General features: G+C 43.2%; 1 protein-coding gene across 2 annotated transcripts in view; it reads right to left on the reverse strand.

The window, feature by feature from the left end:
• Positions 1 to 26,016, reverse strand: part of ZNF827 (zinc finger protein 827) — a 299,492-nt gene that overhangs the window by 210,406 nt on the left and 63,070 nt on the right. The window lies entirely within an intron of this gene.

Here is a 26,016-nt window from a genome sequence, read left to right on the forward strand (position 1 = left end):
TTCTAAAGCTATGAAAGAAAAGGGACTTCTGTTTCTTTAACGAATTGTCACTTCTTCATTTTGAAGATTAAGGCAAAATTACATAACATCAGCTGCTGACAACTCAATTTAAAGCAGGCGTATCACCACGCTTTATAATATAGACTGCATACATTATAACTAGATCTATTAGACCTGATGAAACTGCTGTATGTAATAGGAAAATCCATATTAACATAGCTGTATTATCCTTTTTGAAAACTTACACAAAACATTTGCAGCCTTAACCTGACTGAGAGCTCCTCAGTGTCCCTCCTCCCTGCTGCCACTGAAATCTCACACTGCTCAGTACAAGCTGCAGCTGTCAGGATGGGTTAGTGGAGACTGTGTGGGAGACATGAGCTTTCTCATTCTATAGCTGGTCTCATAAAAAGCTAATTTTCACATCAGTAAAACAGTTTGAAAATCATGTCAGAATTGCTGCAAATACACCAGCCTCATCGGGTTTAAGAGATCTATTTAACAATAAGCGCAGCTTAAAAATACTGAACTCTGTGACAGATGTGGTGTCACTTTTGCAAAGAATAGCTATTGCAAGACTAAAGAAAAATGCTTATAGCTCTATCAAGAAATACAATGAATGATTACCAGTACCGGACTAGTGAGCTAACCTCTGGGTGGTAAAGTATAACTATTCTACATTTTGGGTGCAAATTAGCATTAATGCCATAAAAGGTACACTTGTCACACTGGATGAATGAGAATCCTGAAGTGTGGCGCACACGTTCCTCATTTGTTTCCTTGCAGATTTATATCTGCAGCATGTCAATTCTTTCAGCATTTTTGCCGCAGACTTCACCCAATGGGTAAAACATACCAAAAATGCAAGTATTTTATGCTGCAAATACTGACCGGGTGCACATACCTCTCGGGAGCTTTATACATCATAAAACATACATGGTCAGTACGCCACACTGGCCCCACAGCACACACTTTTTCTATGATGGGCATAGATGTGTTACGTTACCGACACAGCAAACATTGGCGGCTAAGGCTACTTTCACACTTCCGTCAGGACAGGACCTTCGTAAACCGTCGGCCCGACGTTCGTTGTGCTAAATTTAGCACAACGTGGGCAGCGGATGCAGTTTTACAACGCATCCGCTGCCCATATTGATGAGCGGGGAGGAGGGGGCGGAATTCCGGCCGCGCATGCGCGGTCGGAAATGGTGGACACGTCGCACAAAAAAAGTTACATTTAACTTTTTTTGTGCGTCGCGTCTGCCAAAACACGACGGATCCGTCGCACGTGTGCCCATCCGTCGCGATCCGTCACTAATACAAGTCTATGGGCAAAAAACGCATCCTGCGAGCACATTTGCAGGATCTGTTTCTTGCCCATAACGACGGATTGCGACGGAGCCCAGAAGACGGAAGTGTGAAAGTAGCCTAACATGGCGAATGTTACATCACTATGGACATTTAGGTCTCCGCATGTATTTTTTCTTAAGGAGAATGTTAACATGTGAAGTAATTGACTAAAAACACTACCTCCAAGTAGTAACATGACTAATGCCGCCCCTCTGACTATAATTGGGTAGATAATTTTACGTTATTTAGCCAAGAATGCGATACTATTTTGCATGGCATTTTTGGTGAAAACTGAAAGGCAGATGTCAACAGAGATCTACCATAGACGTTTAAGTGACCCATTGTGCACTTTGAGGGTTAGGGCAGACGGCTGTATTTTTCAATAAGAGTGCTATCGGAACGCACTTAGACAAAAGTTATTATGGGGCTGTGCATTTGTCCAATGTCTTCATCAGATAGTCCGAGAAAAAAAAAAATCTGTTTGATCCGTGACCGTTATACATCAATAGGTGTGTGGAAAGCATCAGACTGCACTCAGATGCATCTGAGTGCAGTCCAATTTCCGTGTGACTCATAGAATGGAGATTATGAAGAATTTTTTTTCTACATCTTCTACTTATACAAGGGAACCGGATCACACTATGATCAGAGTTTGATCACAGTGGGAATTGCAAAATCTACCAAATTGCCTCGGATGAGAGAATCTACGGTCGCATAACTCTTGCCTTATTTTGTAAATTTGTACTAGTCCAAGATCTCCGTGAGATATTCTTACACATACCTATGGTAAGCCTGCAGACCATTTTGAGCGCACCTCAAGGCCTCATTTGCCATTAGACATTGCCGCCATTATATAACCTATTGCTTCCTCAATTTCCAAGATCTGCCTTCTCCGGCATGCCTGACAGCTCTCCTGGCAGGCTTCAGTAATTGTCAGCCCCATAACATAATCTTGGATTATATTTTCCCATAACTCTGATCTGTATTGATGCTTTATAATTCCTATCAAACATGTATAAATATTTCTAACCAGGAGTTACCATTCACATTTGTAAACGCTCATGTCCCTAGGGACACAACTTCAAGAAGGAAGCATTTACGGTATATATTTTGAGGAGGAAGAAAAGCACAAGATCGAGTCTAATAATGGTTAGACTGCAGGGGATCACATGTACTAAATCAGACATGTCAGGAGAGTGGAGAGATCCACATTAGGCTGCAGACTGAGCTCAGTGAGCATTCTCAGCAAAGCGTGCCCTCTCACTTGCTCCTTTTTATTAATACTGTAGCCTGTGTCGTCTCCTTTTCCATTCTGCATGCTGTCATTTCTGTGAAATACAGCACAGAATTCTCTCTGGGATATAGATCACATGATAATGATATGTATACATTATCCGCACATTATAACAATTTTCTGCTTCATGTATTTAGAAAATGTGTTATGCAAATGAGATATTATGGGAAACAAAAGTGCCCAAATATTTACAAGGTATCACTTTGGTAACATGCGATGGAGCTAAGGACATACTGGTAAGGGACAAATTAAAGGGAAATTCGGGTTGGGTGGGGAAACGATTTCCCACTTTAACTCTTCCTAACCATGTAATATACCGATACTACAGAAAGGCTTGCAGTGCACATAGATATGCCCGAGTAGCAATTTTGGACAATGATAAAGTCACTTGCAAAAAAGGACGCAGTAGCACTGTATAGAGACCAATATATATGCAAACAAAATATGTAACATAATTGCTGAATAAACTGTATTAAAAAAAAAAACGTTATTTAAAAAAAAAAGTACTTACAAAAATGAAGGTTCTTAGCGCATAAATTGGCCAATTCATGTGAGCCCATCAACCGCAAAAAGATGACACTTCTCTGATAGGTCCTATAATCCTAAATATGCCTCTCTTGCTGCGGTTGATGGGCTCACATGAATTGGCCAATTTATGCGCTAAGAACCTTCATTTTTGTAAGTACTTTTTTAAAAAAAATGGTAGAGTTTATTCAGAAATTATGATAAATTTTGTGTTTGCATATACATTGGTCTCTATAGAGTGCTGCTGCGTCCTTTTTTTGCCAGCTATGCAGTCATTGCAGCGTGCACCTATGCAGAATATATAGAGGTTCTGGTCAGGTTTTTTGTTTAATGATAAAGTCACTTGTCACAAGCACAGTAGCATTGATTGCTAAGCAAGTCGTGACATTTTTTTCCAGGTACATGTACCGACTGCAGCAATGGCTCACTGCTCAGAGGAAAAATCCATTGTATAATTAGAGTCTTTCTTATTCGTGCATATAGAGATCTAGAGATGTAATTGAGAAGGGTCTCCCACTTAGGACTCCCCTCCATAAGCCAGAATGGAAATCTGCTCTGTATCAGCGCCTGCTAATCTGACGGACTCAAGACGTCCTTGGATTACATTTAACTGAATGGCGAACATGTCATACTATATTGCAAGAAAAGTGTATGACTGACTACTACTTGCCCTGGCAAAATTCGCTATTAAACGGACAAGCCTGAAGCCAGAACTGAGGCGGTCAGCTTATTACTCTGGGAGTCGCATCCTGAAAGGGTATTCTGGGCAGACAACTCCTTGAAAGTGAAGCAAGGTGGATTGAAAATAGACAAAATAAATCTGTTAAATAGTTATTCTCAAAACAATGTGTTTTCTAAGAGTGTACACATATTTATTCATTTGTGCCAATATAACTCAGTTTGCAATCTGCCCCAAATAGCACACATCACTGCCCCAAGCTCTATTTACCCTCCAGCTTTCACTGGAACCATCCAGATATACTGCGAATAATCCTGGTTAGTCATGCTCAGTACATGCTTGCTCAGATAGCTTTCTGCCAGTATAACTGTGATCTGTCTGGAACAGAGCTGTTTTGGTGTGGGATGGTGTCATGGTAAGGGGCAGGGCCTCCCACATTACAGTGCACATCTGTGCTGGTAACTAAGAGAAGCGATACACTACCGCATAGGTCTGTATATAGGAGGCTGAAAGGAGAGATATACTGCAGGATGGGGCTGTGTATAGAGGGATCCAAAAAGGATAGATACACTGCAGGATGGGGCTGTGTATAGAGGGATCAGAAAAGGATAGATATACTGCAGGATGGGGCTGTGTATAGAGGGATCTGAAAAGGATAAATATACTGCAGGATGAGGCTGTGTATAGAGGGATCCGAAAAGGATATATACTGCAGGATGGGGCTGTGTATAGAGGGATCTGAAAAGGATAGATATACTGCAGGATGAGGCTGTATATAGTAGGCTGAGACAATAGATATACTGCAAGATGGGGCTGAAAGGAGTGACATACTGAAAGATAGAGCTGTGTATAGAGGGGTTTGAAAGGTCTGATATACTGCATTATGGGGTTGTGTATATAGGAGCTGAAAGGAGTGACATTCAATGGGATGGGGCTGTATATATGCGACTGAGAAGTGATAGACTGCAGGAGAGGTCTATATACAGGGCGGTGTAGAAGAGTGATATACTGCAGGACGGGTCTTAATATAGAGGGGCTGAGATGAATTCAGCTACTTGTTGCCTGCTTCTGAGAGATCAGTGATGTGAAACTCCAAATGCTGCTCTGTTGATGCATATGACAGAAAATAATCCTCTGCCATATGCATCAATTCAGCAGCATTTGTAGTTTCACATTACTGATTTCTAAGTAGAATGCCACAAACACAACTCTGCATCGCCTAGTAATTAGGAACTTTGTTGTGGAGATGTGTAGGAGAGTTGAGTTCCTAAAGAAACCAGGCAATAATCATGTAAAAGCACACAGACAGCTATACTGATGTAGATGGCACAATATAAAATTGCTCATGTAGGGTACTGTCCAAGAATAGAGAAACACAGAAGCATAGAACAGGAGGGGGGGGGGGAGGAGTTCTGCAGCAAGTGATGCTGGGAAATCCAGTTTAAGCAGATAAGAATAGGACCAATCTAGCTATATGAAGCTGTATGCACAGAGGGGCAAAAATTATTATCATAGTCAGTATATGAACAATAAGTATGCATTTATTATTGATAGTACAAAATAATGTGATTCTGGGAATGACAAATGGCATCAAAAATCAAATCACCACTACTATTTGTACATTAAAATTCACCTGCTATCCATGAGGCTCACATTTCTTTTTATACATAGGACAGGATGGCATTTGTGTCCTCTGTCTGGTATTTGGGTTTGCTCCTTTAAAGCCTATTAAAACTGTTGAAAGAAGTCAATTACATTGTAAATTGGAACTGCTAATTAAAGATCAGAGGATTAAGAGTGTGTGTGGAGAATAAAAAGTGATAAGCCATCTATGCAATATGCCCACTGCTGTAATATTTATGCATTTTGGGTAAAGATGCAAATACCTGCATACAACACAATTACTTGGCCTCTTATAATTAAAGTGATTCGCTCTGCCCTGCTTTTGTTACCAATTAGAATGGATCATTTTTTTTTTTCTTTTGGGGCAGTTATTGGGATCAGCTGGGACTGCGAGAGCGTTCTATTATATCCCTTCACTTCTGTTACTTAAAATGTACAGTCCGAAAATTACCTAATTTTAACATGAAGTCAAATTTAAAGTTCTCACTATTTTTTTTTTAAATTTTACGTTAACATTTTCACAGTGGTCACTGATGTTAAGCTCACACTTGCCTATTTTGTAGAATACACTCTCCAGCTTGTGCTGTCTGCAGGCTGAGCAGTCCTATCATTATCATCAAAAGGCAGGATTAATATGAAAGCGAATGACAATGGGCATATTTTGTCTCAACAAGAAAAGCTCTTGTCTGAAGAAGCCACAGGGTGATCAGCTGTTTGCTTTAGCATTAGCTCCTGGAGAAAAAAATAGGCAATCAATTTTAGGCTATGTACACACGTTGCAGATTTCCCGCGGATCCGCAGCGCTTTTTTTCCGCGCAGAAACGCTGCAGATCAGCAAGTGATTTACAGTACAATGTAAATCAATGGCAAAAAAAAATGCTGTGCTAATGGTGCGAAAAAATCCACATGGAAAACGCAGCGGATTAAAAGAAGGAGAATGTCGCTTCTTTGTGCGGATCTGCAGCGTGTCTGCACCCATTCCATAATAGAAATCCACAGGGGAAAAAAAGCATGAAATCTGCACAGAATCCGCAATAAATCCGCAATAAAAACACACAAAATCCACATAAAAACGAACAGATTTTGACCTGCGTTTTCTGCCAAGAGATGCAGAATCAGCACAGAAAATCCCACAGGCAAATCAGCAACGGGTGCACATAGCCTTAATCACTAGGGGGTGAATATTGATGGCCAACACCACCTAATCCCTGTCTTGGAAGCTTGCAACCTACAGAGTGGTTTCCTGAGCAGGGGTCTAACCCTCTGGTGTGTCCATATATTTGATGTAAATGCAGAATTGTAATTAATGGAGTAGGACAAGATAAAGTGCCTCTGTTAGATTTTAAAAGAATAAAGTAACACTGGGAAAATTAACACTATATTTGTATTCTTACCTAAAAAGGTTTCACTATGATCATAAATCACTGATCCACAGATTGGTGATAAATACTGTACATGGTGGGCCATTTATATGGATACGCCTAAATAAAATGGGAATGGCTGGTGATCTCAACCTCCTGTTTGTGGCACATTAGTATATGGGGGGGGGAAACTTTTCAAGATGGGTGGTGACCATGGCGGCCTTTTTGAAGTCGGCCATTTTGGATCCAACTTTATTTTTTTCAATGGGAAGAGGGTCATGTGACACATCAAACTTATTGAGAATGTCACAAGAAAAACAATGGTGCGCTTGGTTTTAACGTAACTTTATTCTTTCATGAGTTATTTAGAAGTTTCTCTTTGTTTACAGCCATTGACATGTCGCAGAGGTTTACACGTGAGGAGCGGATAGAAATTGTGTTGATGTCTGGTGAAGGCAGTACCCGGGTCATTGCAGCAGATTTCAATGCAAGACACCCTACGCAAGAAAACTGTCACCATTCGCATGTTATTTAGATGTATCCATATAAATGGCCCACCCAAAAAAGTTTGCCTCATCACTGAACATAATGTTCTGTGTAAACTGATGGTCCTGTTCCAATTTTTGCTTTGCCCATTCTGCAAATTCAGCGGGCCGATCTGGGTCACCAACCATTCTCATTTTATTTAGGTGTATCCATATAAATGGCCCACCATGTATATTATCTCTGGGGATCAGGTCATTGGGACAACCAAACACAAGAACGAGAGACCCAAAGTTCACAATGTGATGGTCAGCATGAGCGACAACTGCTCCACAATGTGTCTATAGAACTTATATATATATATGTTCCATCTTTTGTAACTTCTTTTAACCACTGATAGCATTAAAAGCTATGAAGCAGATAAAAGACGTGACCTAACTGGCGGCAATTAGAAAATAATATAACAAAAAAAAAGCCACTGGTGGCAAAACGGAGATGAAGACTGCAAGCGTTTTCCAGAAGGGACTGCTTCAAAAACTATGCCAGCACCTACAAGATGCAATGTGAACATACCCTTAGGTGGCAGAGTCATGGTTGAATTTATGTCATTATTATGGTAGGTATGAAACATGGATTGTCATTTCTAATTATATGTTCCCAAGAGAATGCAACAATGGTTTCTACAATGTAGCCCTCTATTCCAAAACCAAAACCTTTAAATGCACTCTAAACCCAAATTCCCCCAAATATTTCATGATGTGAAAATGTTGATGTACAGAATGATCCAGCACAATGTGCAAAGGAGAGGAACGCCAACGGTCCTGGGCTGTACATGGAATACAACATATGAACCTGTTCCGTAGAACTGGGCTGACCTCAGTGGTTTTTACTGCTGCATGTGATCTCCGGAGGAAACCGGATGTAGATGTCTACACAACAATGTAGTGAAGAAGAATAAGAGGTTGAGAGTTGCAGATAACATTTTCTAATAGACATCTAGACTCTCACATCAGCAGTGTGAGCCATAAATACGAACCATTAATGAATGCGGCACTGGTGTGGTATCAGTGGGAATAACGGTCTTAGCACTGCTCTATTTAATGTTTTCAGATATAAAAAAAGAATTAAAATGAAGCATGACATTACAGGCAATTTAAAGTTTAAAGGGATCTTATGTAAAAGATGCCATTCATGACGTAGTCGCTGAATAATCTTGTACCGCTGCGCGGGTCTCCCCATGCCTCTCCTTGTTTCCACAAGACTGCACTTAAGTCGTATGTACATTTGGCGGCAGTGGTCTTATGCCATCCACACCTGAGATCCAGGCAGAAGTATAAAAAGCATACCTACGCAAAGGCATCGGTGGAATGGTCGAGGTCGTAAGTATGGCTTAATTAAATTTCTTAAAAGGATTCTGTGTCATTCTTTCAATTAAAAGATTTTTTTCTGGGTAAGTGTTTTTATACAATATGACTTTGGGATTAGTAATGGGGGCATCTTATTGATGCCATTACTAACCTCGGGGCTTGATGTCACCTGATCATATAAAGGTGATATCAACCCCAAAAACTATCACCCCACTTGCCACCGATACAGGGCAAGTGGGAAGAGTGAAGCTAAGTGCCAGAATTGGGGGGCTGAGAGCTTATGTTTTTAGCCTGGGGGGCAGTATCCATGGGCCCCTTCCTAGGCTATTAATATCAGACCGCAGCTGTCTGCATAGCCTTTGCTGGTTATTAAATTATAGGATGACACTACGTAATTTTTTGGGGGGATCCTCCATTTTAATATCAAGTAAAGGCTAAGCATACAGCTGTGAGCTGATCATAATAGCCTGGGAAGTTCTAGGGGTATTACCCCCTTCCCAGGCTAAAAACATCTGTCCCCAGCCGTTGACTTTCCCTCTGCTGGTTAAGAAAATTTCGAAGGCGTCCACGCCATTTTTTTCAGAAAAATAATCTTATATTGCACACACACTGTACTAATTGTATATGTCACTGTCATCTATATATCCATCTATTTTAGGTGTATTTACTGTATGTAATCTGTTATGATCCGGTGGTAGGATCTCAAAACTGACCTGACACATATAACCAGAATGATAGGACAAGTTCTGGGGATGTGGAAGCTATACGGACCGCAATCCTGATCCTATCCAACACACTAAAGGCAGCCGTGGAGCGTTACCTAAAAACCTAGATGCCTCTTCACAGCCTGAGAAACTGACGGCCCCTAGAGAGAAAGCAAAGACCTCACTTGCCTCAGAGAAATAACCCCAAAGTTATAGACAGCCCCCCCACAAATACTAACGGTGAGTTAAGGGGAAATTACAAACGTAGAAATGAAACAGGTTTAGCAAATGAGGCCCGCTAACACTAGATAGACAGAAAATAGATAGGAATCTGTGCGGTCAGTACAAAAACTATCAAAAATAAACCACGCAGAGAATACAAGAACCCCCACACCGACTCACGATGTGAGGGGAGCACTCTGCACCCCAGAACTAACCAGCAAGCAAAAAATCACATAAAAGCGAGCTGGACTGAACTCATCATATACAGAGAAACATTTTCAAGGAAATAATGAGCAAAATGAACAAGCAAACTTAGCTTCTCCAGCAGGAGACTGGTCACAAGGAATATTCAGGAGAGCTCAGAATCAGGACTGAATACACCGACAGCAGGCAACAAATGAAGGTCTAGGTGAGTTAAATAGGCCCAGCATAGAAGGAAATGAAGCAGCTGAGCCCAGCCATATCGCTAAAGGCCACCAGAGGGAGCCCAAGAACAAACTCACACAGTACCGCTCATGACCACAGGAGGGAGCCCGAGAACGGAACTCACAACAGTACCCCCCCCCCTTGAGGAGGGGTCACCGAACCCTCACCAGAGCTCCCAGGCCGATCAGGACGAGCCGAATGAAAGGCACGAACCAAATCGGCCGCATGGACATCGGAGGCGACAACCCAGGAATTATCCTCCTGACCATAGCCCTTCCATTTAACTAAGTACTGAAGCTTCCATCTCGAAATACGAGAATCCAAGATCTTCTCCACCACATGCTCCAACTCCCCCTCGACCAAGACAGGAGCAGGAGGATCCACAGAAGGGACCACAGGCACCACATATCTCCGCAACAATGACCTATGGAACACATTATGAATGGCAAACGATGTTGGGAGGTCCAAACGAAATGACACAGGATTGAGGATTTCCAAAATCTTATAAGGACCGATGAAACGAGGCTTGAACTTAGGAGAGGAAACCTTCATCGGGTCATAACGAGAAGACAACCACACCAAATCCCCCACAATTAGTCGGGGACCCACACAGCGACGGCGGTTAGCAAAGCGCTGAGCCTTCTCTTGGGACAACGTCAAATTGTCCACCACATGGTTCCAAATCTGCTGCAACCTATCCACCACAGAATCCACCCCAGGACAGTCAGAGGGCTCAACCTGACCCGAGGAAAAACGAGGATGAAAACCAGAATTGCAAAAGAAAGGTGAAACCAAGGTAGCAGAACTAGCCCGATTATTGAGGGCGAACTCAGCCAATGGCAAAAAAGTCACCCAATCATCCTGATCAGCAGAAACAAAACATCTCAAATAAGTTTCCAAGGTCTGATTAGTTCGTTCGGTTTGGCCATTCGTCTGAGGATGGAAGGCCGACGAAAAAGACAATTCAATGCCCATCTTAGCACAAAAGGACCGCCAAAATCTGGACACAAACTGGGATCCTCTGTCAGACACAATGTTCTCCGGAATACCATGTAAACGAACCACATTCTGAAAAAACAGTGGCACTAAATTGGAGGAGGAAGGCAGCTTAGGCAAAGGTACCAAATGGACCATTTTAGAAAAACGATCACAAACCACCCAGATGACAGACATCCTCTGAGAGACAGGAAGATCCAAAATAAAATCCATGGAAATATGCGTCCAAGGCCTCTTCGGGACAGGCAAAGGCAAAAGCAATCCACTGGCACGAGAACAGCAAGGCTTGGCCCGAGCACAAATCCCACAGGACTGCAAAAAGGAACGCACATCCCGCGACAAGGAAGGCCACCAAAAGGACCTCGCCACCAAATCCATGGTACCAAAAATCCCAGGATGACCCGCCAACACCGAAGAATGAACTTCGGAAATAACTCTACTGGTCCATCTGTCCGGGACAAACAGTCTCTCCGGTGGACAACAGTCAGGTTTATTGGCCTGAAACTCCTGCAACACCCGTCGCAGATGAGGAGAGATGGCAGACAAAATCATCCCCTCTTTGAGGACACCAGTCGGTTCAGAAACTTCCGGGGAGTCAGGTACAAAACTCCTAGAAAGGGCATCAGCCTTTACGTTTTTCGAACCCGGAAGATATGAAACCACGAAATTGAAACGAGAGAAAAACAGCGACCATCGAGCCTGTCTCGGATTCAACCGTTTGGCAGACTCGAGATAAGTCAAATTCTTGTGATCCGTCAAGACCACCACACGATGCTTGGCTCCCTCAAGCCAATGTCGCCACTCTTCAAATGCCCACTTCATTGCCAACAACTCGCGATTACCAACATCATAATTCCGCTCGGCAGGCGAAAACTTTCTTGAAAAGAAAGCACATGGTCTCATCACAGAGCCATCAGAGCTTCTCTGCGACAAGACAGCCCCTGCTCCAATCTCAGAAGCATCAACCTCGACCTGAAAGGGAAGAGAGACATCGGGCTGGCGCAAGACAAGAGCCGAAGAAAATCGACGTTTCAGCTCCTGAAATGACTCCACGGCCGCAGGAGACCAATTCGTCACATCAGAACCCTTCTTGGTCAAATCCGTCAAAGGCTTAACCACACTAGAAAAATTAGTGATGAAGCGACGGTAAAAATTAGCAAAACCCAAGAACTTCTGAAGACTCTTCACAGATGTAGGTTGAGTCCAGTCATAAATAGCCTGGACCTTGACTGGATCCATCTCAATAGTAGAAGGAGAAAAAATAAAGCCCAAAAAGGAAACCTTCTGGACTCCGAAGAGACATTTAGAGCCCTTCACAAACAAGACATTGGCACGCAGGACCTGAAATACCATCCTGACCTGCTTCACATGAGATTCCCAATCATCAGAAAAAACCAAAATATCATCCAGGTACACAATCATAAATCTATCCAGATACTCTCGGAAGATGTCATGCATGAAGGACTGAAACACAGAGGGGGCATTAGAAAGCCCAAAAGGCATCACCAAGTACTCAAAATGGCCTTCGGCGTATTAAATGCTGTTTTCCATTCATCGCCCTTCTTTATGCGCACAAGATTATACGCTCCTCGAAGATCTATCTTGGTGAACCAACTGGCCCCCCTAATCCGGGCAAACAGATCGGACAACAGTGGCAAGGGGTACTGAAATTTGACCGTGATGTTATTTAGAAGGCGATAATCTATAATGGGTCTCAGAGAACCATCCTTCTTGGCCACAAAAAAGAACCCCGCACCCAAAGGGGACGAGGACGGGCGAATATGCCCCTTCTCCAAGGACTCCTTTATATAACTCCGCATAGCAGCATGTTCTGGTACAGATAAATTAAAAAGTCGTCCCTTAGGGAACTTACTACCAGGAATCAGATTTATAGCACAATCACAATCCCTATGAGGAGGTAGGGCATTGGATTTGGGCTCATCAAATACATCCTGGTAGTCCGACAAAAATTCAGGGACTTCAGAAGGAGTAGAAGAAGCAATTGACACCAAAGGAGCATCGCCATGAAATCCCTGGCAACCCCAACTTGACACAGACATTGCTTTCCAATCCAGGACTGGATTATGAGCCTGCAGCCATGGCAGACCCAAAACGACAACATCATGCAAATTATGTAGCACAAGAAAGCGAATCACCTCCTGATGTGTAGGAGCCATGCACATGGTCACTTGGGTCCAGTACTGTGGTTTATTCTTGGCCAATGGCGTAGCATCAATTCCCTTTAGTGGGATAGGGAATTGTAAAGGCTCCAAGATAAAACCACAGCGCCTGGCAAATGACAAATCCATCAAATTCAGGGCAGCACCTGAATCCACAAAAGCCATAACTGAGTAGGATGACAGGGAGCAAATCAAAGTAACAGACAAAATGAATTTAGGTTGTACAGTACCAATGGTGACAGACTTGGCGAACCTTTTTGTGCGCTTAGAACACTCTGAGATAACAAGAGTAGAATCACCACAGTAAAAGCACAACCTATTCTGACATCTGTGGTTTTGCCGTTCAACTCTGGTCAGAATCCTGTCGCATTGCATAGGCTCAGGTTTCTGCTCAGAAAATACCGCCAGATGGTGCACAGGTTTGCGCTCCCGCAGACGCCGATCTATCTGAATGGCCAAAGACATAGACTCATTCAGACCCACAGGCGTGGGGAACTCCACCATAACATCTTTAAGGGCTTCAGATAGACCCTTTCTGAAAATCGCCGCCAGGGCGCACTCATTCCATTGAGTGAGCACAGACCACTTCCTAAACTGACAGTAAACCTCTGCTTCATCTTGACCCTGAGAGAGAGCCAGCAAAACCTTCTCTGCTTGGTCTACTAGATTAGGTTCCTCATAAAACAATCCAAGCGCCAGAAAAAACGCATCCACATTTAGCAATGCAGGATCTCCTGGCGCCAGAGAGAATGCCAAATCTTGAGGGTCACCACGTAACAAGGAAATAACAATTTTAACTTGCTGAACAGAATCACCAGAGGAGCAAGGTCTCAGAGAAAGGAATAACTTACAATTATTCTTAAAGTTCAAAAACCTAGATCTATCTCCGGAGAACAGCTCAGGAATTGGTATTTTAGGCTCTGACATAGGACTGCGGACTACATAATCCTGAATGCCCTGTACCCTTGCAGTGAGATGATCCACACTCGAAGACAGACTCTGAATGTCCATATCTGCAGCTGAGTTCAGAACCACCCAGAGATTAAGGGGAGGAGAGAGGCAAAACACAGAGCAGAGGAAAAAAAAAAAAAAATGGCTTCAGGATTTCTCTTCTCCCTCTTCTGCTGCATCAACACTTTCGGGCCTGCTGTACTGTTATGATCCGGTGGTAGGATCTCAAAACTGACCTGACACATATAACCAGAATGATAGGACAAGTTCTGGGGATGTGGAAGCTATACGGACCGCAATCCTGATCCTATCCAACACACTAAAGGCAGCCGTGGAGCGTTACCTAAAAATCTAGATGCCTCTTCACAGCCTGAGAAACTGACTGCCCCTAGAGAGAAAGCAAAGACCTCACTTGCCTCAGAGAAATAACCCCAAAGTTATAGACAGCCCCCCACAAATACTAACGGTGAGTTAAGGGGAAATTACAAACGTAGAAATGAAACAGGTTTAGCAAATGAGGCCCGCTAACACTAGATAGACAGAAAATAGATAGGAATCTGTGCGGTCAGTACAAAAACTATCAAAAATAAACCACGCAGAGAATACAAGAACCCCTACACCGACTCACGATGTGAGGGGCGCACTCTGCACCGCAGAACTAACCAGCAAGCAAAAAAATCACATAAAAGCGAGCTGGACTGAACTCATCATATACAGAGAAATGTTTTCAAGGAAATAATGAGCAAAATGAACAAGCAAACTTAGCTTCTCCAGCAGGAGACTGGTCACAAGGAATATTCAGGAGAGCTCAGAATCAGGACTGAATACACCGACAGCAGGCAACAAATGAAGGTCCAGGTGAGTTAAATAGGCCCAGCATAGAAGGAAATGAAGCAGCTGAGCCCAGCCATATCGCTAAAGGCCACCAGAGGGAGCCCAAGAACAAACTCACACAGTACCACTCATGACCACAGGAGGGAGCCCGAGAACGGAATTCACAACAGTAATCCATGTATTCTATCCTATCCTGTCGGCTCTTGCTGTGATTTTACAGTACACAGCTGCTGAATTGCTGGTTTTTCTTCTTTGTAACTGTATCTATACAGTGGGGGAAATAAGTATTTGATCCCTTGCTGATTTTGTAAGTTTGCCCACTGACAAAGACATGAAGGGTCAATGTTAAGGGTAGGTTAATTTTAACATTGAGAGATAGAATATCAAAAATAAAATCCGGAAAGTCACTTTGCATAAATTCTATAAATTTATTTGCATTTTGCAGTGAGAAATAAGTATTTGATCCCCTACCAGCGATTAAGAGTTCTGGCTCCTACAGACCAGTTATACGCTCAAAATCAACTCGTTACCTGCATTAAAGACAGCTTTCTTACATAGTCACCTTTATAAAAGACTCCTGTCCTCAAACTCAATCAGTCAGACTCTAACCTTTACAACATGGGCAAGACCAAAGAGCTTTATAAGGCTGTCAGGGACAAGATTATAGACCTGCACAAAGCTGGAATGGGCTACAAAACCATAAGTAAGATGCTGGGTAAGAAGAACTGTTGGGGCAATAGTAAGAAAATGGAAGAAATTCAAAATGACTGTCAATCGACATTGATCTGGGGCACCATACAAAATCTTACCTCATGGGGTATCCTTGATTATGAGAAAGGTGAGAGATCAGCCTAAAACTACACAGGGGGAACTTGTTAATGATCTCAAGGTAGCTGGGACCACAGTCACCAAGAAAACCATTGGTAACACATAAAGCCATAAAGATTTAAAACCTGCAGTGCCTGCAAGGTCCCCCTCCTCAAGGCACATGTGCAGACCTGTCTTTAGTTTGCCAATGAACACCTGGATGATTCTATGAGTGATTGGGAGAAGGTGCTTTGGTCAGATGAGACAAAAATTGAGATCTTTGGCATAAACTCAACTCGCCGAATTTGGAGGAAGTGAAATGCTGTCTATGATCCAAAGAACACCATCCCCACTGACAAACATGGAGGTGGAAACATTATGTATTGGGGGTGTTTCTCTGCTAAGGGCACAGTACTTCACCGCATCAATGGGAGAATGGATGGGGCCATTTACCATAAAATCCTGAGTGACAACCTCTTTCCTTCCACCAGGACATTAAAAATGGGTTGTGGCTCGGTCTTCCAGCAAGACAATGACCCAAAACATAGTCAAGGCATCAAAAGAGTGGCTCAAAAAGAAGCACATTAAGGTCATGGAGTGGCCTAGCCAATCTCCAGACCTTAATCCCATAGAAAACTTATGGAAGGGAGTTGAAGCTCCAAACAACAGTCTCAAAATTTTAAAGGGAACCTGTCACCCCCAAAATCGCAGGTGAGCTAAGCCCGGGAAAGGTCAGAGAGGCCCGGCACCTGCGCGCTGCAGTACTTTGCTCTGCCATCAACAGGGCAGACAAAGTACGCCTGCGCAGGAGCCGCAGCGTGAAGACCAGAAGAGGACATCATCTGATGAAGATGGGAGGCGCCGGACACGTAGCAGCAGCAGGAACGCCCCTGGGTGAGTATAATCTAGCGTCTTTTTCTCATCTTTTAGGATACATCGGCGGCTTATCTACAGCATTACAGGAGTGGACCAAAATTCCTCCTGACATGAGCGCAAACCTCATCAACTACAAAAAACATCTGACTGCTGTGCTTGCCAACAAGGGTTTTGCCACCAAGTATTAAGTCTTGCTTGCCAGAGGGATCAAATACTTATTTCTCACTGCAAAATGCAAATAAATTTATATAATTTATACAACGTGATTTTCCGGATTTTATTTTTGATATTCTATCTCTCAATGTTAAAATTAACCTACCCTTAAAATGATAGACTGTTCATGTCTTATGTCAGTGGGCAAACTTACAAAATCAGCAAAGGATCACAAACTTATTTCCCCCACTGTATGTGTGTGTCACTGACATCTATAGATCTATCTATTTTATGTGTATATATCTATTTTATCTATTCTAACCTGTCACTCTGTGATTTTACTGTACTCGGCAGATAAATTGCCGGATTTTCAAAGGAAAGCCTTTACTCATTGGTTTCTGAGGCTTTTTTTTTACACTTAGGCTATGTGCACATGCTGCGGATCCGCAGCGGTTCCGCAGCTGCGGATCTGCAGCAGTTTCCCTTGCGTTTACAGTACAATGTAAACCTATGGGAAACGCAATCCGCAGTGCACATGCTACGGAAAAAAACACGCGGAAACGCAGCGGTTTACATTCCGCAGCATGTCAATTCTTTGTGCGGAATCTGCAGCGGTTTTACACCTGCTCCATAATAGAAAACCGCAGGTGTAAAACCACAGGTGTAAAACCGCAGTGGAATCCGCACAAAAACCACGGTAAATCCACAATAAATCTGCAGGGGAAAAGCAGTGCTTTTGCCCTGCGGATTTATCAAATCCGCTGCAGAAAAATCCGCAGCCCTCACAGATACGTGTGCACATACCCTTATACTCCTGTCCTTTCAGGAAAAGTTTATAGCAAGGCTTCATGTTATCAGAGGCTGGATTACAATGGCAGGCAATGCCTCTTTACACAGCTGATAACACAGGATCCACCAATCACAATAAGTGATATCACAGCTGATCTACTCCCTCTCCCTTCACAGTGATCTTTGCATGTGCTCACTAAATATTTTAATACAAAAAAAGAGCAGAGCCAAAGTCTGTTCATTGTGGCTATGTGCATTTGTTGTTTCCTTAAACAACATGAAGTTAGATTAGAGTATGCTAATCCCCAGTGGCCAGTGTACTAATTGCAAGATTTCCATTTTTTTATTATAATACAGATTGTGTATGCAAAAAAAAACCGTAAAAAAAAAAAGAAAAAACACGAAAACCCTAAGTAAACAATAGTTCATAATAGTTTCCTATTGTGGAACCGGCTCTACTTCATCTGTCCACTGATCAACCGAGATCCTGAGTCCGATGTGGACAATGGCGCTTCTGAGGTGTGTGGTGTACCCAGACTGTAATGAAATAGGCAAATATGACATACGTGACAGCGGTTGCCACAGATTGCTGACCCTACCCAATACAAAGATATATTTACCATAATCACTTTTGAAGGTCTCCTATCTAGTGCTGCAAAAAGTTTTGCATGTACAAAGAAGCAAATAGGCTCCCTGCAAAGTGCATATAACCCTTACATAAATATAAGTTTATGCACTGTAAAATGGATGTTGGAACGTTTCATGCCCTCATACATGGGTTATTTGTAGAGGAGTACATCTTGCACAAAGTAGAGCCTGTTCTTGGCTATTCTTTGAGCTGTCACTTTCATCAAGTTACTTACAGTGTATCACCCTGTATCCATATATCACCTGTTACGTGTCTTTGTGAACAATCATTGCTATTCACACGCTGTCATTTTTTTTTACTCCATTTGCAGAGTCATAACTTTTTCCATCAACTTATTTTTAAGTCGGGGGCAAATTTTCCCATCTCTCCAGCTGTCAATGCAAATGTGGTGTGTCTTTACAGACAAAATACCATACGGCTACTGATGGGTTTTGTGAAATCACTACATGTCAAAAGACTGGAGCGCACTATACTTTGATTAAACCTTCCCACCAGATCAGAGCAAGCCTGGCGGCTCTTTTGTTCTAAGCTCTTAGCAATATAAAGGAAAGAAAATAGGAGTATTAAGAGAAAAAGGTTTCTTGTACGGTTACCCAGACAGCAGCCACATATGCTCTTCAGAAGATTGTTTAGGTTAACAAGGAAAGCCAAGCATTGCAGAATTTGAAAAGCACTTTACACCGGCCTCTGTAAAGGTAAGGAAATGGTCTGTGTAATAAACCATTTACGCCTTGCATGTTATTCATAAAATGTTCCATGAATAAATGAAGGTAGCGAACAGCTAATATAGGCTGGCCTAATAATGGCCGAAATAAAAGAGCAGTCGAGCTGTTTGAGAAAGTAAGAAACACTTTAAATAGTTCGGAAATGTGCAGATGAGGTTGTTGCTTAATGTCATACTGCTAAATTAAAGAATTATAAAAGAAGCTAGCTGGGGCGGCATTTCTCACAACAATGAGCAGCTTCTATTGCAAACGTAACCTGAAGCTGCCACTATGGGTAAAAGTAACATTACATACAAAGGAATATCATGGACAGCCTCTCACTATAAGGTCCGTATGCCCAAATAGAACATATGAACAAGAATTGTTCTGCAAAAGGTTTATCACACAATCACATATCCACTGGATCGCCAATAGGACCTACACTGATCCTAAGTATGCCCCCTGTATAATCAGAACAGTGGTCATGTACATCAGTGGGACTCCTAGCAATCACATGACTTTACAAAGGATTGTCTGGTGTTGAAAGCCCAATGCCCAATAAGGATGTTCTAAGTTACTAGTGAGGGCCCCCTTTCAGATACCTCATTTAATACAAAGAGCATTTTGGGGGGTATATGGGAGGCATTTAATGGCAGCTTACAATTCTCCTTCAGCATGTATAGCTGCAACAGGAAACCTGCTTCAGCAGGTGGTCCAGCCCCACCAGCTAGTATCCAGCCTCATACAAGATAACCACCTGTGGAGCCCATGCTATGTGACTGCTTCATTCCTCCAGTCAGGTAGTATTTCTTATGTAGATTGAAAGAGAACATGAAGTGTTTGTGCATCCTAGCCACGCACTGGTTACATTTTTAAGATCTCTGTAAGGGGCTGAATGCCTTCCAGGGTCTTAATCCATTCTTGCTCCTGAGGGTGGAGAGATATGGCTAGTAGAAGCTAAGTAGCAAAGCTGTGTTTGGTCTCCAAGCATAACGGCGGGTCTGGCTGGATCCGATGGCACCAGAACCGCAGCCCTATGACCTTATGTTGGGAAGTTATGATCCCTCATAGGTTTTAGGAATTTTAGCTACAAACACCCAGCAGTGGGATAAGGCCCATCTCAGGAGCGAAAAAGGGTGTGAACAACCAAGGGATTAAAAGGCTTATGTAATGCCATGTCCTCACTCTCCATCATGCTTGCTGTTCACTTCCAAAGGGGGGCCCACGTCGAGTAACATGCTGGAAGGAACAGGAACCAGCTGGCAACCCATGTCCTCATGCAGCCCAGCACACATGGTCGAACATCAAACCGGTAATTGATATGACTTATCTGCTTATATCTTTTGTACTTCACGTGTATTTGCATATCTAACCATTGCATATGTATAAAGATTGTGTATTGCCTAGTGTGCCCTTAAGGCTGTTAAATATATAATTTAACCTTCGGCTGCTTTTTTTTATCTCGATTCACAAATCCGTGTGCTCAGTTTTAACTTCACATGCTACCAGGGCTGGTTTCTGGCCCAATATAATCCTGTTAACAGACCAGGCTTATATCCAACCAGAAACTCGTGGCAGTCGCAGTCATACCAGGCTGGCAGAGCTCTGCTTTATTAGTGCTATTGAAAAGGGCCTCTCAGCCAGTCAGGGTTGTAAGCGAGAGTGGTTCCACGTCAGCGGCTGCGTGGGAAACGGCTGCGTGGGCCACATCCTCTCACTCTCTCCGCTTGCCTGGTCCCATGTGGACAGTGGATGTCTCTATAAAACTCTGCCAAGCTGACCTCACGTGTCCCCAGGGGGTGCAAGTTCGGAGACCGTACTGCGTGTTCCTTCCGAAGTAATAGTGACGTCAGGCAAGGTGCGGGCTCATCACACGCAACGCTTGTAAGAGTGGCCAACCCACTGCAGGCACTGTGTTAGGCTACGTTCACACGGTGTGGTTTTTGGTGCGGATCCGCAGCGGAATTGCAGCTGCGGATCCGCATCCTTTTTCCATGCAGGTTACAGTACCATGTAACCCAATGGAAAACAAAACCCGCTGTGCCGACGATCCTTTTTTCCCCAGGAAAATCAGCGCAGATTTGCCTGCGGAAAAAAGAAGTACCATGTCAATTCTTTCTGCGGATTCCGCTGCGGGTTTCCAACAGCACCAATAGGAAACTGCAGTTGGAAACCCGCAGTGGAATCCGCAGTAGAAAAAGGATCGTGTGAACATAGCCTAATACTTTAATTTTTCTTGTGCTGAAGGCATATTGAGCAGTTGTTTCCAGCTGATCACTGAGGCCCCATGCAGCAAGATGTGATTAGCTTATTCCTGGGGGACTATCAAAAATACATAGGATTGTCCAAAACAGACAAGCTGATTAAAGTTCGCTTTACACATTAGATGACTGTCTGCTGTATGAAGCTTCGGACGACAGCCATCTCAGACAATTCTCTCATATACAGGAGCTCACATTTGGCTGAGCACTCCTGTGTTATTTCAGATAGAACACTGTGATCAGCAGTCCAAAATCGGACATGCATCATTGACATCTCCCCAGACCATTGTTCGGCCGGCACCACCATACACAATAGATCATTGGATAAAGCATCAATATCGGAGGTTTCAGCTGACATTAATCTAATCTAAGGTGTAAGGGGACCTTTAGAAACACCATACGTATGGTCAGTCTTTAGAAACCGGACGTGGTTAAAAGTCGCTTAAAAGACCGAACAGATGAACAGAAAGTTATTTTTACAGAGAAGTCCAGATGTTCGTTCTTCTGAGCTTTTATTTAGCGCCTTTTCAGGCTGGTTTCAGAACAAATCCGCCTGTAAAAGAACGGTTTACATAACCTAAGGCTTCCTTGACACAGGTTTATATTGTCGCTTTTTTTTCGCATACTTTTTTTTTTAAACTTGAAAATGCCCATAGGAAAAAGATTGACAAATTAGCAGAGGAAAATCCCAGCGTGTGGATGCAGAACAAATATTATGACATTTAAATACTATGTTCACATGAGCTTCCCGGTGGCCATTTGTAATGGACATTACTGTGCAGTGCCAGATAATTTATATTATGGTTTTTGGAATCCACCATGTTCTTAAATCTACAACGGAGGCTCCTACCGAAGCACCAAAGGCAGATGGGAACACATCACAAATTACATTATAAAATCTCTGTCAATCTCATATGCAGCAAATTGTCACTATTTGGTGTAACTAAGGGCCCCTTCACACTGGTCGATTCTGCTACGATTACGACGCATTTGCGTCATATTCGACATCGCAGTACGAGCTCGTAGCCAGCGGTCACACTCTACGATGTTAACGCTTTTTCTGACGTAGTTGCGATGTGAACGTCACGCGTCGCAATCGTACGCTACCCTTCACACCGCCATAGTCCTACGACTCCGAGCGTGACGTATTACCAGCATGGGCGTGCTAAAACGTCACGCCCAATCAGGAGACAGGTATGCGGAAGCCCAACCCACGTAGTCGCATTACGAGCTCGTATGACCGCCGTCACATACTACGATTTCGACCGCCACAGCGAGACATTTACGACGAAAGAAAGTTCTGCTCTTTCTTTCACATCGTACGATGCTGGGCTGCGTCGCAAATCGTAACGCCATGTCACACTTTGCAACCTCGGAACGAGGACGGATAAACGTCACAAATCGAACGCTCGTTCAGACTTTGATTGCACAGTGTGAAGGGGCCCTTAGATAACACTAATCCCTTTAACTCTGAAAGTTGATCAGACAGACTGGAGCGTAACTCTGGTCTTGAAAATCTTAGAAAAAATGTAATCAGCTCGACTATGAATAAAAATGCACAATAAAGAAGATTCTAACATGTAGGTAGAGTCAATTAAATATGTGTGTGGGGCATACATTAGTGGAAGCGTTTGCATGGGATTGGCAGGTATTTGTTTAGTGTAACAATTCAGAATAGGCCACAAATTTGCATTAGGGAGTATGCCAAGAACACTCTGCTTATTGTGAGTGATTAATTGCTGCCCTGAATTGAATCTTATTAGTCTGCTCATGCTCCAGTGATGCACAACCTCTTATCTGATACTTTGCCTATTTTTGCTCTGGTTACTATGTCAGATCTCACTGGAGGTAAAAAGTCAGACACAAAATAATGGAAATTATATGCCTACATTTACATACATACATACAAGGGGTGCGCAATAAGTTACCTTCCCTGAATATGAAAATTTAATTTTCTAAGAAAATTGAACTTACTACTTTCAGTTCAATGTAATCCCTCGACTTCAACACACTTAGGGTATGTGTCCACGTTCAGGAAACGCTGCGTTTTTGACGCAGCGTTGAGCAGCATGCATAAAAAACGCAGCGTCCAGATGTTACAGCATAGTGGAGGGGATTTCATGAAATCCTGTCTCCACTATGCAGTAAAAGACGCATGCGACACACCCGAGAAAACTCACATGCGGCTCGTCTTTTAAGAACACAGCATGTCCTTACATAGCAGAAAAAACTCAAGGACAAAGCAGGTGACCTTCCAGTGACCTCAGGTGCAGATTTGGTCAGGATTTTTACCTGCATAAAATCCTGACCAAATCCTGAGGCAATCCTGAACGTGGACACATACCCTTATTCCACTTCGCTTCCAGTGATCAGATGCCCTCAAGAGACAGAAAATTCTTACTACTGCAAGAACACTATTGCTGCCTCTTTAACTGCATTATCATTTATTTGGTTCAGGTGATCACCTAATCAGAAGCACATTAAGTGGAATGAGGTATACTCTGGTTGGAATTCAACTGACACTGGAATGGAATGGCTGTCAGACATGTAGAGAAGCTGATTTTTAGGCTATGTGCACACATCAGGATTTCTTGCAGAAAATTCCTGAGAAAAACCTGAAATTTTCTGCAAGAAATCTGCATGCGTTTTTTCCGCGGTTTTGACGCGTTTTTGGGATTTTTTTCCGGACATTTCCCAATGCATTTTATAGTGAGAAATCCGCAAAAAAAACCCGCAAAATTAATGAACATGCTGTGTTTTTTACCGCGATGCGTTTTTTTTTGCGGAAAAAAACGCATCATGTGCACAAAAGTTGCAGAATTCATTCTAAATGATGGGATGCATATTGTATGCTGTTTTTTTTGCGGTTTTATAGCGTTTTTATCGGGAAAAAACGCGAAAAAAACGCGAAAAATCAGCAATGTGCACACAGCCTTAGAAAACTGTGCAGTGGTTACCGTATTTTTTGACCATAAGACGCACTTTTTCTCCTCCAAATTTGGGAGGAAAGTGTGGGTGCGTCTTATGGTAGGGATGTAGCATGTGGGGAGGGGGGCAGCAGCGAGTGGGATCGCACTGTTATCCCACTTCAGGAGGCAGAAAAATGTCCCCACTGCCAGGAATCAGCTGGGGAAACCATGTGGTCCCGATGATTAAGTGCAGTGAATATTCATTAGCTACTCCCCACCCACCTATCAGCTGAGCGGTGAGCCCGGAGCAGGAAATGAATACTGCACTTAAGCAGGGACACACATGGTTTCCTCAGCGCTGATTCCTGCAGCAGCTGGGGAGATCCCTGTGTCCGGGGAAGGAGGAGGCAGCAGCAGCAGGGTCCGGGGGAGAGGAGATCGCTGCATACCTTCCTGGGCTGGAGCGGAGTGCTGTGCAGTGCGCACAAGGAGGACCTGTGATGTCAGAAGTGGGCGGGCTGGAGCATCACATGGCAGCACAGAGCCCTCCTTCTTCTTGACATCATCACAGGTCCTTCAGACTCCAACACTAGAATCTGCAGGCTTCCATTACCTGTGCTGTGGAAAGGCAACAAGAGGGAGGGCTCTGTGTGCAGTCACGGGATGCTTTTACCTCACCACAGGCTGGCTGCCACAATTAAGAGGTTAGTCTTTCCAAAACACAATAAAGCACTCTGCCACTCCTTTAGTGAACTATAACTCCCAGCATGTCATAGGATCTGCAGGACATGCTGGGAGTTATAGTTCTCCCATGGGATTTTAAAGCAGCACTCCAGTGTTATTTTGCAGTGCTGGAGTGGTGCTTTCAATATAAGCCCTGTGCCCCCATTCTTATACTCACCCTCCAGCATCTTCATATAGTACTTCACAGACACCACACTGGTCCCGCAGCTTCCAACATAATAACATACTATTATATATAATAACACCACATATAATAGTATGTTATTAAATATTTTACCACATTTTTTTGCTTCAAATATATTTTTCCGTATTTTCCACCTCTAAAACCTGGGTGCCCCTTATAGTCCGAAAAATACGGGTAGTTTATGCCAAAGCTGTATATATATATATATATATATATATATATATATATATATATATATATATATATATCTTTGTATCTATCCGTATATCTATCCAATATCTCTCAGAATTGCTCTAAGTAAAAGCTCATGTTAAAATTGCATTGCAATCAGATAGCATTCGCATGTAAATCGGATGCTAGGTGTTAAAAATCAGATTGTACTCGCGTGAAAAACGCATGACATTCATCTTAGGGTACTGTCACACAGTACCATTTTAATCGCTACGACGGCACGATCCGTGACGTCGCAGCGATCGTATGATTATCGCTCCAGCGTCGTAGACTGCGGTCACACGTTGCAATCACGGCGCTGGAGCGATGCCGAAGTCCCCGGTAACCAGGGTAAACATCGGGTAACTAAGCGCAGGGCCGCGCTTAGTAACCCGATGTTTACCCTGGTTACCAGCGTAAACGTAAAAAAAACAAACAGTACATACTTACATTCCGGTGTCTGTCCCCGGCGTTCTGCTTCTCTCCACTGTGTAAGCGCCATAGCCGGAAAGCACAGCGGTGACGTCAGACGTCACCGCTGTGCTCGCTTTCTGGCTGGCCGGCGCTCACACTGCAGAGAAGCTGAGACGCCGGGGACAGGCACCGGAATGTAAGTATGTACTGTTTGTTTTTTTTACGTTTACGCTGGTAACCAGGGTAAACATCGGGTTACTAAGCGCGGCCCTGCGCTTAGTTACCCGATGTTTACCCTGGTTACAAGCGAACACATCGCTG

This window comes from Ranitomeya variabilis, chromosome 1 (genome assembly GCF_051348905.1).
Source record: "Ranitomeya variabilis isolate aRanVar5 chromosome 1, aRanVar5.hap1, whole genome shotgun sequence".
In the NCBI taxonomy this organism is placed as follows: domain Eukaryota; kingdom Metazoa; phylum Chordata; class Amphibia; order Anura; family Dendrobatidae; genus Ranitomeya; species Ranitomeya variabilis.